The sequence below is a fragment of the Neoarius graeffei genome, chromosome 7 (genome assembly GCF_027579695.1).
Source record: "Neoarius graeffei isolate fNeoGra1 chromosome 7, fNeoGra1.pri, whole genome shotgun sequence".
In the NCBI taxonomy this organism is placed as follows: Eukaryota; Metazoa; Chordata; class Actinopteri; order Siluriformes; family Ariidae; genus Neoarius; species Neoarius graeffei.
The window spans coordinates 74,934,271-74,950,689 of NC_083575.1; positions in this window are offsets into that span (position 1 = coordinate 74,934,271).

A 16,419-nucleotide genomic window follows, 5' to 3' on the forward strand; every position below is an offset into this window, starting at 1 on the left:
GCTACTGACCTCTCATGGGAGAAACAAATCCTTACACAGAGTGCGAAAGCAAACCACCTCTTGGGCTATGTTAGACAGTGAATAAAATATCTAAATTCTCAATGTACAAGACATTCCATTTACCTTGCCATCATACACCTGCACTTAGGGTATGTAACACAGGTATGGCAGGGCCGGATTATGGGGGGTCTGGGCCCCGGGGCCAGGAGTTCGTAAAGCCCCCCCCACACACACACACAAAGGCTACTGAGGTCGCAAACTAGCAGAGGGCAACATGTGAATGAAGTAAATAAAGTGACATGTGAACATACTGTATGTTTAGAACATTAAGGCATACAATGTTAGTGATTAAAGATATATGTATTGTGTCAAGAAGTTAACAAGGAAACTGATTAGGATATGTCAATAATTAAGCCGTACCTAAGGAATAATTCATTCTAGGCTATATAAGTTTTTTCCTACTCTTCCTTCTTGCAAAGTCATCCACTAATTCATCAAAGCTAAGCTGTCGGACCAACTCTGATTCAACTGCCAGAAGAGAAAGTGAATTCAAGCGGTTTTGGCACATTGTCATTCTGAGTTCATTCTTAATACGAGCCAGTCTGGAGAATGAATGTTCCCCTTCACAATTTGTAATAGGCAGGGTCAAAAAAAAGTCTGAGTGCTATGTAGACATTTGGAAAAGTGGACTGTAGATCCAAATCCACCATGGTCTTCAGCATTGTACTTGGGCATTTTTGATTTTCTGACATGAATGATTTGTATTGTACAAGTTCATCTGCCAGGCTCATGTCCAAATCTGTGGGATATGCTGCAGCAAGTGATTTGGCCCTTGAAGTGAGCTCACTGTTGGACATATTGTCAGGCATGAAAAGAACATGAAAAAGATTGGTCAAGTGTGTGTATGCAGTTAACCGATGGTTAAGTCAGGACACAAGTTTGTCAATTAGAACATTGAATGTTTCAATCCGAAACTTTTCTTTTCCACTAAATTCAACACCTGGCTCTTCACTTTCATCAGCCATACGTTTGCGCTTCTTTGTGCACTGGAGGTCATGCCTGTAGCCTTGGGAGACTGAATGGGTAACATTTAAAGCTGACCCTTCAAAAAAGGCGAAATTGTCTCTCTGTTCTGCCACAAAGTCACGAAGTGAAAGGAGAAGCTGTGTAGCCATGTGTATGTCAATGTTATGTTTCTGCAACTGCAGACTTGTGGCTTGGAACCGCTGCAGTATTGTATCCCAAAAGTGTGCCATGAAGGCTATCTCTAGGGTGTCCAGCTTGCCACAGAGTGCAGAGGCCTCGCTTCTAGTTTCACGTTTCTCCTGTGAATCTTTGGAAATATTGTTCAGTGCCTCTCTCAATTGTGGATAATATTTCCAAAGAGCCTTTGTGGATTCAGCTCTTGAACTCCAGCGAGTACCTGACAACGATTTCAATGTGAGTTTCACATCTGTATCACGAAACACCTTTCCCCACCTGTGTGTTGACGAAGTACAAAATGTGTATAGTGATTGCACAAAGTCAAAGAAACAGCCAGCTTCTGGGCAACTGTCAACAGCATTGACACCAACTAAATTCAATGAATGTGCTGCACAAGGGACATAACAAATTAATGGGTTTATTCGTTTCAGATGAGCTTGGACTCCATTGTTCTTTCCTGACATATTACTTGCATTGTCATAAGACTGGCCTCTACAGTTAGTTAAGTCTAGGCCCAGGTTCTCCACCATAGCAACAACACACTCAGCCAAACTGCTCCCACTATGATTTCCAATAGGCTCAAAAGCCAGAAAACGCTCAACTACTTCTCCACCATTATTTACAAACCTGAAAATAAAAGTGAGTTGGTCCACATGAGCAAGGTCTGGAGTGTTGTCAACTATAACAGAAAAGTATTTGGACTCTTTAATTTTGCTGATAATTGCTTCCTTTGTTCTTTCTCCCATTAAGTGGATAAATTCCTCACAGATTGTTGATGAGAGGTAGGACACAGAGCCTTTGCCCTTGCCTCCAAACCTTTGGAGATGGTCGGCTAGAAAAGGGTCAAATTTGGCCAACAGTTCGACAATGCCCAAGAAATTACCATTGTGAGGTGATCCCAGCTGCTCATCGTCTCCCCTGAAAGCAAGGCCCCTCTCCCCCAAAAACTGGATAACAGCAACAACTCTTTTCAAAACTTCCCATCAGTATTGCCTCTCTGCATCCATTTGTTTGACAAGATCAGAATCAACTCTCCCTGTGTTTTTGGAGCGATTGTGTAATGCTAGCATGCAAGCCCTATGCTCCTCACTCCTCTCATGCTCACCGATATGCTCAGAATGTTTCCAATCAGAAAACCTGTGGACAAATACATTTTGCTTACTTGAAAATAGCTTGCAAGCAAAACAAAAGATGCAACCAGTTGAAGGGGAGTAAAGTAGCCACTGCCTAGTCACAGATTGGCCATTAGGTAGAGAACATTTGAGTAAGGAATTTGTGAAACTCCTAGTCATGCCCCCCATTGTCCTATCCCTACTTGAGGTAGGGTACTTTTCACTTCGATTTTGAAAAGCAGCTGCTCCTCTACTAACCAGAATCGACTTGGCTTGTTCAGTAATGGAACTTGGCCATAAAGCAGGGTCATTATCTGTTTCACACCAGGAGTTTGAGCCCCCAGCTTCTGGTGTGATACTGGTCTCAGTGTACCCCTTCTGACTTGACAAGACTTTCTCAGGCGATGCCTGGTCTGACAGTGAGTCTCCTGTACTAATAAGAGTGCAGTCTTGGTCGGTTGTGGTATTTGGCCGTAAAGCAGGGTCATTAAGTGTTTCACAACTGGAGTTGGAGTCTCAAGCTTCTGGTGTGAAACTGGTCTCGGTGTACCCCTTCTGACTTGACAAGACTTTCTCAGGCGATGCCTGGTCTGACAGTGAGTCTCCTGTACTAACAAGAGTGCAGTCTTGGTCGGTTGTGGTATTTGGCCATAAAGCAGGGTCATTAAGTGTTTCACAACTGGAGTTGGAGTCTCAAGCTTCTGGTGTGAAACTGGGCTCCGTGCACTCTTCCTCACTTGGAAACACTTTCTCAGGCGATGCCTGGTCTGATTGTGGGCCTGAGGCCTGAGCCTGACAGGTCAGGTCTACACTTGATTGGGTCTGTGAGGGCTCCTGTATGATCAAGCTGTATGATCAAGCCAGTAGTGATCTCTTTGATCGAATCAAATCGATTAAAACATTTATGTTGTTGATTTGATTGGCCGCCGCAGGTGAAATTCGCTCCTCATTTGCATAATATTAAACTTGGCCAAATATTTTCACTTCGCTTCACCCTGTTCGCTTGCCTTCGCCCCACTTCACTTCCCTCATAGGAATGAATGGCGAATTTCACTTCGCTTTGCCAAATTCGCATGTATGTGTCCCCGGCGTGAGGCACACAAGGCATGTTGTTATCTGCCTATGACATGACATGAAGTAAGGAACAAAAATGAACCCCAACACCAAAACCCTTGGTAAATCAGAGGCCCTTTGTAAGGACATTTGTAATCAGAGAGCTCTCTTCAGGGGCGTTGAAGTAGGGGGGAAAGTGGGACTCAGTCACCAGGGCCCTACGTATCGGGGGGCCCCATAGGGAGTCAGTTTTTTTTTGTAGGGGGGGGTCCATTTGAGCTAGGTCCATAGGGCCCAGAATTTGGTGCTACTCTTAACAGTACGCTTTCCCATTAGGGCTCTCTCTAGGGCCCCCAGATAGCCAGAAGTCACGACCCTTAGCAGGGGCTTTCATAATCATAGGATCCTCTGAAAGCATTCCCCCTATTTCCTTGAACCCCTAGCTGGCAGACGTTACAGCCTCAGGAGTTTTCACGAGAGGCACTACAGCAGGGCCAGGGGCCCTCTGATTGCCGTCCCCCGCCGCCGCCCACCAACCCACCCCTTCCCTCTGTTTTCTTCAGATATGCCCTATAACAGTATAAGTAGCCATAAGATCCTAGAGAATAGAGGCCCTCTGATGTCACAATTGGCATCGACATCGCTATGGGCCCCCCTGGGCCCCTGGATCCCTTGGGCCCCTGGGCGCCGGCCCCACTGGCCCGGTCCGTAATCTGGGATAGAGGTATGGGCTCCTCAGTCTGTAGAACTCATTAGATGGACTGGACTAGTACAAAGACAGGCTACAAAATATATTCTTGGTCTGCCATATAGCTGTAATACTAGTTACCAGGAAAGATTAATAAGAATAAATCTACTTCCCCTTTGTTATTGACACAAGTATCTTGACATGGTGCTATACTTTAAGATTGTCACTGGGTTGGCCAAAATTGATCCCCAAGTCCTGCCATCTGCTATTAGTCCCACTAAAGCGACAAGAAAATGTAAAAACAGTATAGCTGGAATCATGTACAAACAACCATTCTCCAGGACCTCCACATATCATTCCTGATAAGAACAAAGAGAATTTGGAACACACTACCACAAGAAACTCATCAAATCAAATTAACACTGTCCTCCTACAAGTCCCTCCTTCTACAGTATTACACCTTATCCTTGGCTACTTACAAACCTGACAATCCATGAACATGAAGAACAATGTGTTAAGTGCAATTCTTCACATAGCCTTCTTAGGCCTTTAACTTGTTTTTAAGTATTTATATTTTGTTATTAAGCTAGTCGTCATTGTCATGAAATCAGTAACTGGCTTTAGTTGTTGCGGTTTCCATGCTTTAGTTTTATTATTGTAAATGTATTTAAAATTTGTTTACCCTAAGGCAAAGTTAAAATAACAACAAAAAACAACAACATAGGGTTCAATTTGAAGCCAAGAAGCCCTTATTTGTCACACGTATACTCAAGCACAGACTTCAGCACACAGTGAAATTTGTCCTCTTCATTTAACCCATCTGAAGCAGTGAACACACACATGCACACACAAGTGAGCAACGAGCACACACACATACCAAGAGCAGTGGGCAGCTATGCTACAGTGCCTGGGGAACAGTTGTGGTTTAAGTGCCCTTGCTCAAGGGCACTTCAGCCCAACCTCAGGCCATGGCTGCCCCATATTAACCTAACCGCATGTCTTTGAAGGAAGTGCAAGGAGTAGACAATCTCCCTGGTTAAAAAAAAGACAAATTATTCCCTGGTAAAATTGCTATCCCCTTTTTTCATCTCTTTGGATTCAATTTATGATGTGTTATTATTAAAAACCTACAGCAATTGTCACATCAACACTTCTCTCTCTAAGTTAAGCTCAATTACAGGTTATGTGAAAGTTTCTCTCTCTATGCAGTACACTTAATATTACTACGGACCTAGTCATTCACTTTAAGCCTCAGTGTTGTTTTTGGCAAATCTGAACCATTAGGTCAAAAGAAAATGTTCTAACCTTCTCTAAATTGTCCAAATGTGCTTGTGTTGTCAGAATTGGGCTTAGTTATGAATCTGTTAGTGGAACATTCACATTTAAAACCCTTAAACGGCTTCTAAATCTGCTTAGGTGAACCCTGAAAATTAGGAAATAGATTAAGCTGCAGTGGAGGAATGACTTAGTGCCAAATGCCTCACTGCATTGGAGAACTTTAACTGTTTACCTTTGTTCAAAGAAAATGGCCTGGAAGAGTAGCATACCACATGTCTTAAATATCCACTGAAAGCTCTCTGGTGTACTGAGGAGCACCATGTTTTTGCCTGGAGCCTGTATGGCTGTACCAAGCCTTATTTGTGAAATAAAAAAAAGTCATGAGACATTAACAAGTAGAACTTGATGGCAACAGTATTGAAAAGGATGCCTCCTCTACCAACTGTCAGGAACAGAGGAGGCATACAAGGATGCAGATGCAGTTTTAGCACTTTACTGAGCACTGTAGGCATATTAAAGACAGAGAAAAACAAAACATAAAACAAGAGAACAGAAAACTCTAGTCAAACAGTTTCATGCTTAATGCCATGGAGGTCATGCTTAATGGCATGGAGCCTAATGCGTCAATGTGATTAGGAATGAGCTGCAGGTGTGTGTGATAATAGGTATAATCAAGAATGAATAACGGTTCACACTGGGCTCCAGGAACTGGAGTCTGGCCTCCACTACACCATGAGAACTCTGGGAAAATGAACTGCTACAGAACCCAGACGTTTTGCAGAGGCATTGTAGAACCCAGAAATGGCCATGCCATGAGGAACTCGGAAACTGAGGCACTGTGGAACTCAGAAGTGTCACCCTGCTGCACTCTATTTGCAAGGGGCACTAATGAGGGTTCATGACAGAACCCTTCCCTGAAGGCACTACTCCTGGAGCAGCCTTCATGGCATCTAAATGGCAGACCTGGGTCCCTGAACATGATGTCGGAAACACCCTGTTGGTCTCTGGAACAGGCATGGACTCAGGTGCAGGCATGAGCATGGATGTGGGCATAAGCATAATACTAGGGCCAGCCACATTAGTCCTTGACATAGGTGTCAACTCTGGTGTGGGCACAGGCATGATGTTGGGGGCCACCATGTCAGCCTATGGCATGGGTATGGACTTGAGTTTCAGCATGAGCATGGACATAGGTTCCTAGGCTTGTTGGTGTGACACTGAAGACCACTGTAGGCATGGACATGGACTTGAGCTCATCCATGGGCAAGAGCAGAACACAGAACACATGTCGCTGACATGGTCATGGGCATGGGAATACCACTGGAGAAATGGGCATGGGAATGAACTCAAGCATGGGCTGAGACATAACTGTAGATTCAGACATGGGCATGGGATCAGGCATGGGCTCAGGCATAGACCTGGGTTTGGATATGGGTTTAGGCATATGTATGGGCATGGACATGTGCTTGCACAAAGGCTCAGATATGAGCATGCACTCAGGCATAGAAATGGGCATGGACTCAGGCATAGGCATGGGTATGGATATGGACATGGGCTTGGGCATGGTCAAGGACATGGGTTTGGACAAGGGCTCGGACACCCGTATGGCATTGGTGACATCAGAAGCCACCTCAGTGACCTCCAGTGGGAATGTGGCAATAGAGACTGCCTCGCTAACTTCTTGGCAAAGGAAACCAGAAAGTATCACCGAGGTGCCACAGAACCCATGAATGGCCATGCTGTGGGGAACTCTAGGAAACTGAGGCATTGTGGAATGTGGAACGGTCACCCTGCTGTGCCATGTTTGTAAGACATGCTGGAGAGAGTTCATGACACCAACAAATCTAGTCCTTCTTGTTACTAATTTGTATGCATCAAATACATTTAAACTATACTTCAAACTATGAGGAAGATCTCATTCTCTCTCATTATCTCTAGCTGCTTTATCCTGTTCTACAGGGTCACAGGCAAGCTGGAGCCTATCCCAGCTGACTACGGGTGAAAGGCAGGGTACACCCTGGACAAATCTCCAGGTCATCACAGGGCCAACACATAGACACAGACAACCATTCACACTCAAATTCACAATTTAGAGTCACCAGTTAACCTGACCTGCATGTCTTTGGACTGTGGGGGAAACTGGAGCACCCAGAGGAAACCCACACAGACACGGGGAGAACATGCAAACTCTGCACAGAAAGGCCCTCGCCGGCCATGGGGCTCAAACCCGGACCTTCTTGCTGTGAGGCAACAGCGCTAACCACTACACCACCATGCCACCCATGAGAAAGGTACTGAAGAAAAACAATTTCATATATTTGACCTTGCTGTTACATCAAGCCTGTTTGGATCAATTCCAAAGTCATATGAGTTCATCTACTGGTTACAATGAAAAGTCCATATATAAAGCCTATTAAGATTCAACCACTCATCTGTGAGATATCATGCTAATGAGAATCTCAGATGGATGTACAGACAGATTGACACATCGATAACAACAACAATAACAAAAAAACTCTACCATTGAAAACAATACCTCCACCATGACCATGTATATATATTGTATATAATTTGTAAAATTATTGTTACAATCATATTGGACTAATTCCACAATTCACTGCTTCAAGCAATAACCACAGTACTGAGAAAGGAACAGAAAGCCACTTATTTGTATTTGAGTCTAAGGTTAAATTCATTAATTGATAAATATCTAAAATACATAATTACAGTTGCACGTAATGCAAATTCATGTTAATTCAAAATGATTGCCATCACTTTTGTTAAAATTTTGAAGCCCGTTGCAGTGCTGTAGTGTAATTCTGTCTCATTATCCTTTCTATAAAGCCTGGCGCACACGAGCGACTTCTCATCGCAAGCATATTGCAATTTTTCCCCTCAAATTTTCCCCAGGTTTCCCCTCTTGGGCAGCTGCATGTGTGCATTATCTGCGACCAGTGGGCGATTTGGAGAGGGGGATGCAAGTCATGTGGAAATCACGTGGCTACTTCGTGGGCGGGGATTGGCTTAGCCTTTGGAGGTGATCGCTTCGTTATCGCAAAGACATGCACATGCAGCAATATCTCTGCAACAAGTCAGTGACTAGCGATTTTTTTCTCACAGAATATCAAGCATGTTTGATACCTGCGATCTTTCACAAGCAACAAAAATTGCCATCGCAAATATCCACACACGAAGATATTTTTCACTTGCGTCAAAAAGTTGCATGACCAAGCAATGGAAAATCACCTGTGTGCACTGGGCTTAAGGATTTCTGGTATGCAGGTGCAATCAGCAAAAAAATGGAGGTACTTAATTTAAGCTAGGCAAACTTAGAAAATTGACTATATTGATAAAGAGGGATTTTACAGATTGGGATTTAGGAGGGCTCTATAAAATATGCTTCTCCTAAATGTTTATTGATTGGCATCCTGGCTTTTTATTCTTTTTTCAATCCAGGAAAATTTGTCAAAGACATAATATGCTTCATCATTGTAAAGCACTCAATACGTTTATATGCACATCCAAATCGAGCTGCTGTCGGTAATCGAGCAAAGGGTCCCAGCAGAGGTGCCAGAGAAATCCAATCCTACATGCACACAAGGAAATCGAGCTATTGTGTGAGGTACATTGTGCACCCAAGCCACAGGTGGCGCTACACGCCCCATCGTGTTGGTACACTTCCGGTTGTCGTCATGAAGAAGAGCTATTCAAGAGCAGTGTTGCCAGATACTGCTGACGTTTTCCAGCCCGAAATACGTTCAAAACCTGCCAAAATACACTTGAAAAGTCCCAATTGAGCAGGAAACAGCCCAATCTGGCAACACTGTTCAAGAGTATAAACAAAGTTATCAGTTCCGTGTTCACAAGAAGAGTGTTTGTAGTTTGTATGTACGAACAGAAGTGTTCCTAATAAAATGGCCACTAAGTTGAAGTTGATCTGTAATGGTGAACATATTAACTGTTAGCCTGCTAACATACTAATAACTTACCAACTAATTGGAAATGGGTGCGTGCATGCTCAGACACAAGTGTTCCTAATAAAGTGGCAGCTAAGGTGAAGTGTCATGCCGACCGAGGCTGTTTTTTTTTTTTTCGACCGAGGCTGTTGTGTTTCCCGCTTGTGGTCTCGTCACTCGTCACTTCCGGAAGGGGCAGTGCTGAAGTAAGTAGCTCGACTACGTGGCTCGATAGAGTTTACATGCACTAAGTAGCTCGGCAAAAATCGCATAATCTAGGTCGTGTAGCTCGATTACGAGAAATCAAGTTCGGTTCAATTTCAGCCGAGCTAAGGTGTTTCCATGCCATTTAGAACTTCTATTTCAGTCGAGCAATGGCAGAAATTCGATTTTCTCTATGTGCATGTAAACGCACTCACTGATTTAAAGGTATGGGGCAGTGGTTGCTCATTGGGTTGCGGGTTTGGGCAAGGCCGTTAACCCTAAGGGCATTGGGGCATGTCTGTAAAATGACTGACAAGAGGTCAATACAAACAAACATTCTGGACTGGAAGCCCATCATTATTTTTGCATAAGACTTTCCACATAATATGTACTTGTAAAAAAAAAAAAAAAAAGACTATTGCACATTTAAACCATAAATTTTGTCTGAAAGACTCTGAACTCTAGGTGTGATTTCAGTGATGACACTTCACACTAACAGTTTTTCTGTTCACTGTTTTTTGGCTCACGATTTCAGAGTCTTAGCAGAAAAATGATGACAATTTCAGCTCTTGGCTGAAATGTTCTTTTTTTCAATCTTATTATCTCATTTTAAGTTGTTTGGAAAGCTCAGGTAGAGAAGAATGAGGATGGGGGACATGTAAAGCAATGCTTTGTTCTTGAATTTGAAAAACAGAAACAGCTCAATCAATTTTCCTTTCCTCTCTTTTTAAAAGTCAATGTGGGCAGCCTCACTTCATTACAAGGGGAAGGTAAAGCCTCACAAGGGATATTTATGAGTCAATACTATTGATGGGATGGGATGGGGGGTTCTGTGCTTGAATCACACTGAACACTAATCCAGAGGCTCAGATCTTTCTGCCAGGGTTTTGTGAACAGATCTCAGACATAAGAATCTCAGACTGCTTCAAAAGCCAAAAGCTTGAAAGCACAGGTTGAAAATCTCAAGGGATGCTTGTCTTATATTGTGGTTTCTGTTCCTAAGTGGAGTGATTGTAAGGTACAACACAAATCTCTTCAAGATCTAAAGGGTGAGATCTCCTAAGATTCACTGTTCAGTATTTTTGTTTTACTAAGAAACACACTATAAATTCTATGTCATAGGGAAACTGGACATGACAGGATGTAATTGCACTGTCTTTTTATAGAACTTTGTCCCAGAATCAGAGTCATACTTTACAGCCAATGTTATAAAACAGACAGAGACAGTTAATACTGTCAGATTTGTTGTCAGATCTAGTATCAGATGCACAAAATACAGGCAGGCAGAGGTTAAAACCAGAAAATACACAAATAAACCTAGAACAAAAAGAAGATAGAATGACAGTTAAGAATTACAGTGAAATAGAGAGAGTATTTTGGAATGGTACCCCTGGTGAAAAATAAATGTGCTAAGTGTACTAAAATTTAGCATACTTTTGTGTACTTGCAGCCACACTAATCATCAATATACTTCAAGTGTGTTTATGATTAGTTAACTTGAGGCATGCTATTTTGGAACAACTAATTTTGTACTAAATATATTTTAATTGTAATTAAATTGTAGAAAAGTGCAACTTGAAGTGTATTTAGTGTACTTTTATGTGCTAAATTACACATAACTTTCACTTAAAGTATATTTTAGTATAATATATTTCTATAAAATGTAATATAGTAAAATTATTTTAAAGTGTGTTAAAAGTGTTAGCGTGAAAGCGTGACGTTAGTATACTTTTTATATATTTACAAAAAGTGCAATTTGTGTAAGTACATTTACATTGTAGATAATCAGAGTGTGAACGTGGATTTAGCGCCATGAATCACATCCTTACTGATGAGCGCAACAGAATGAATGTATATATATATATAAAATTCTTACCTTTGTGGAAATTAAGTGAGCATCTCCGTTCGACACTGAGTTCTGCCGAATGTTTTTTCCCCATTTTCCCTTCTACATTTACTCCCTAGTTTTTTCCCCGGATGATGAATTACTTTTGGTAAATTAAAAAAATATGATATATTTGTTTTGTTCAAAATGATTTGAACATCCAAAAACACAACAACCCCCCCCCCCCCCCCCCCCCCACACACACACACACACACATTGTCTGTCCCTCTGAGTTACATGTCAATCCTGAGATCGAGATGCTCACCTCTTCTGCTCCTTGGAGCCCCCTGATCCATCCTGATGCCCTACTTCTGGCTGGAGTCTCATCACATCGCTCCTGTGGAGGACGACCCTGTATGGACAGTCGAAAGTCACACTTGGAAGATACTCTGGACACTTACAGTAATGCTTTTATGGCTGAGGACTACAGTTGACTTGCTAACTTTAGGACTGCATTTGTCATGAACAGTTTTGCACTCAAGTTTCCATCAATGAACAGTTTATAACATCAACAAAACTGACCTCATGTTAAAACTGTTAAAAATGTTTTAATCATGTTGTCTGTTGTCTGAGGATGGGTTCCCTTTTGAGTCTAGTTCCTCTCGAGGTTTCTTCCTCATGTCGTCTGAGGGAGTTTTTCCTTACCACCATCACCACAGGCTTGCTCATTGGGGATAAACTAGGGATAAAATTAGCTCATGTTTAAAGTCATTAGAATTCTGTAAAGCTGCTTTGCGACAATGTCTATTGTTAAAAGCACTATAACAATAAACTTGACTTGACTTAAAGGGGCGGTCACACAGCACTCCGCGTCTATATCACGTACAAAAAGATACAAAAATCTGGTGGACGTGGTCGTAAGTGCTAATTTTTGGTCAATTTTGGCTTTGCCGTGCTTTGTACGGGGTATGGCCGTCGGCGGCTGTTTCACTGCTGCAGCACTGCCTAAGCACAGCTAACCAAGTCCAGCCACGCACCCAGATGTTCCGTACCACCCTCCTCCTCCTCCTCCTTCTTCTTCTTCTCTCAGCAAGGATATGTTGAGCCTGTATCAGTTGGTTCTGTTGGTGCTGGAGCATTAAGATGAGGACATCACAGCGTTGAGGGTTCATGTTCACCCCTTGACATCTAGACTGCAAGTGCCGAGGTCTCAGAAAATTACGGTATTTATACATGCCGCAAATCAGAAGTGATGCAGAAGTGATTAGACAGTGATCAATTGAATTTAGAACTTGTTTGAGACGTCGTTTAACGGGCTTAGACAGTGCTATGTACGCAGAAAAATCCATTTCTCAGTGATAAGCCGCTAAACACACGCTATATCCCGTGATACCAACGCGTAACACCCGTCCGATGACCGTGCTCTGCCCGTGATAGACCGCCAAACTTTCGCGTCTTACCACGTCTCCCCAAGTTTTAATAACGGCCGGGACACTGATTATCACGTGTTTTTCACGTGTGTTGCACGTCTTTACCACGTGTGCCGGCCGTGGTTGTCCGCGGTCTAAAGTTTTGAGCAGTCCAAAACTTTTTGCCGCGTCCGACGCCATTCCGATTTTCCCCTGCGTCCTGTCACGTCTGTATATCGACCGTAACACGTCTTAACTTCGACATCAACACGAACAACATCGTCTGCTTCACGGGAGAGCACTTTTTGACGGGTTTTGGCCGTGATAAAGCCGTAAAGCGCTGTGTGACCGGGCCTTAACCTTCCCATACTGATTGGTAACAACTAACTCATCTGAATGAAGCACTACAAAGCGTGCCCCCAGTCATGGTGGTGTAGTTACCATTGCTATGGGGTCATGTGATGGTGCAAAGCCTCTGTTCGGATTCCAATTGCTGTGGAGCACAAAGGGTTACTGCAAGGGTTACATAAGTGAAATGATGTACCAGTTTGGAGTCCTTCACTTCGTCTTAGCTAAAACACCCAGGGTGTTTCCCTGTAAGCCCTAATGCCAGGGTCTGTGTGTACACTGCTATGTGGTTGAGTGTCAGCTGTATGCAAGCCATACAGAGCTCTTGATCTCACATGTAGAAACTCTTGGACTGAAAGTCAACTATGAGAAAATATCATTTGACACCTATGCAGACAGTGCCATGAGAGCTTTAGCTTTTTAGACATGATTGGGAATGCAGCCAAAAAACTGTGACTGACCACACACTATCCATACACAGAATTTCTACAGTATGTCCAGCTGGGACGCTGACAGTCTCAGCCCAAATGGTAAAACTGGCAATGCTGCATTTTAGACAATTTCAGTGTTGGCTGAATGTTCAACAGTGATCAGCGATATCACAAAAGCATATGTCAGTATTAATGACAAGAGCATGTGCACACAGCCTGAGGTATGCCCTTTGGCATTCTCCCTGTAAAATGGAAACAGTAATGACAAATGACAGGGAGGGGGTGGAAAAAAGATGAGAAGGTGAAAGAGAGCTGGAAAAATGAGACGACTTCTTTTTCTGCAACATATTCATATTTCACAGTGTGAACATACTTAACATACTTTTGTCATTATACACTTTAAGGACTTCTCCATCAGTAAGCATAATTAAACAGCTCTCATTAAACTCTTTACTGTTCTCCATATACGGTATATATTTTTTAGCTTGCTCAGCTACTATCAGGACTGTTTAGATTTGGCAGGGATATGGTGTAGGTTGAAATCCTTTTGGCTGTTGTTTAAGGCTACATCCACACGACAACGGCAACGAGATTTTTTTTTTAAATATCGCGTCCACATGGGCAACGGATCAGTAAAATTTCAGGTTCATATGGCAACGCAACGCTTGCTGAAAATGATGCAATACATATGCCACACCACTGCGTGCGCTGTAAGACGGTCCCATCGGAGACACCAGAACAATAGAAGAAGTAGACGCATGTGCATAAACCCCTTCTTCTGTAGCATTAGCCACATAAAGTTTTGATTATTAATCAGTAGCATAAAACGAAAGACACGGAAAGAGGAATGAATGGGGGTAGATGGAAGCCGGTACGCCAACATTCTGATATCCTCCAGAATTCTTTAAATGGTCCGGAATAAATTGAATGCTATACGTTGATGGATTACTTTGTTCTTCTACGCCCTTTTTGAGGAATGTATTGTCGGACTTAAACCAACATCTGAAGAGGTGAGATCGCTCCTTTTTTTTTTCTATTTTTGCTGGCGGGATTGTTTTTGTTTTTGGAAAGCGCACGGGCGATGCGCGGTTTGGTACTGCTTCCGCAGTGTTTGGACTAAAGACTCTGCCCTAAGGGCTATTCTCTCACTCACTCACTCACTCTCTCTCTCTCTCTCTCTCTCTCTCTCTCACTTTGCACCATTACACAATAAATATTCACAGTGAAAATATTTTGTAAGCGCGTTTCATGAACCAAGTTATAGGATTTGTTGACAACTCGCATCGAGTTCGTTACACTTCTACCCGGCGTGAAGCACTGACAGTCATGTGGTTGTGACATCATCGTAAACAAATCCGTTCTACTCATCCAGACGACTTCACAACAGTGCCATTGCCAGATTTTTCCACTCTGGAACCCGTTCTCAAAAGATTTCATTTTGGGGCATCCAAAACGCTGGTGCCGTGTGGACGCCAGGCCGAAACGATAAACAATTTTATCAGATTCATGTGAATCCGTTGCTGTGTGGACAGGGCCTGAGTCAGTCAAGTATTTCACTGCAGTTTAAGTCTCTACCAGTATTTCAAATTATTCTGACATCCTTTTTTGAGAAAGAAAAACAAGGTGTGACCAAAGAACCCATCCATCCATTATCTGTAACCGCTTATACTGTGCAGGGTCGCAAGCAAGCTGGAGCCTATCCCAGCTGACTATGGGCGAGAGGCGGGGTACACCCTGGACAAGTCACCAGGTTATCACAGGGCTGACACATAGAGACAAACAACCATTCACACTCACATTCACACCTACAGTCAATTTAGAGCCACCAGTTAACCTAACCTGCATGTCTTTGGACTGTGGGGGAAACCAGAGCACCCGGAGGAAACCCACGCAGACATGGGGAGAACATGCAAACTCCACACAGAAAGGCCCCCATCAGCCACTGGGCTTGAATCAAGAACCTTCTTGCTGTGAGGTGACCGTGCTAACCACTACACCACCATGTCACCCTGACCAAAGAATCCTTCTCGGTTTAATGTTTCCAAGTTTTGTAAGAAGAATGTATTCATACACAGATAATATTGCAATATTATTGGCACTGTCTGCTTGTACTGTGCCTTCTTAGCACAAAAGTATATGGATTTCAGTACAATATGCAGGATCTGAATCTAATTTATGTAAACTTGTGAGCCCACACTTTGGGTTTATAACTGCCTTCAGCTTCTTTTAAAACAGGTTTTGGATTGTCTCCTCCTATTTGTTTGAACTCTTCCAAATGGCTTAGCAAATCTTTATATACAGTGTGTATATATATATATATATATATATATATATATATATATATACACACACACACACACACACACCGGCCACTTTAATAGGAACTTGTTCTTGATTCTAAGATTCCTGTTCTTGGCTGCAGGGGTGGAACCCAATGTGCTCTTCTGCTGTTGCATGCTGAAATGCTTTTCTGCTCACCATGGTTGTAAAGAGTTGCTATGAGTTACTGTATCCTTCCTGGCAGCTCAAACCAATCTGGCCATTTTCCTCTGACTTCTCTTATCAACAAGACATTTTCACCCACAAAACTGTCACTCACTCAATGTTTTTTGTTTTTCGCACCATTCTGTGTAAACTCTAGAGACTGTTGTGTGTGAAAACCCCAGGAGATCAGCAGTTTCTGAAATACTCAAACCAGTCCATCTGGCTCAAACCAACACACCATGCCACAGTGAAAGTCACACTTTGAGATCACAATTTTTCCCATTCTGATGTTTGAAGTGAACATTAACTGAAGCTCTTGATTTGTATCTGCATGATTTTATGCATCGTACTGCTGTCAAGGGATTGGCTGATTAGAGGACTGCATAAAACAGCAGGTGGATGGGTGTTCCTAATAAAGCGGCCAGTGA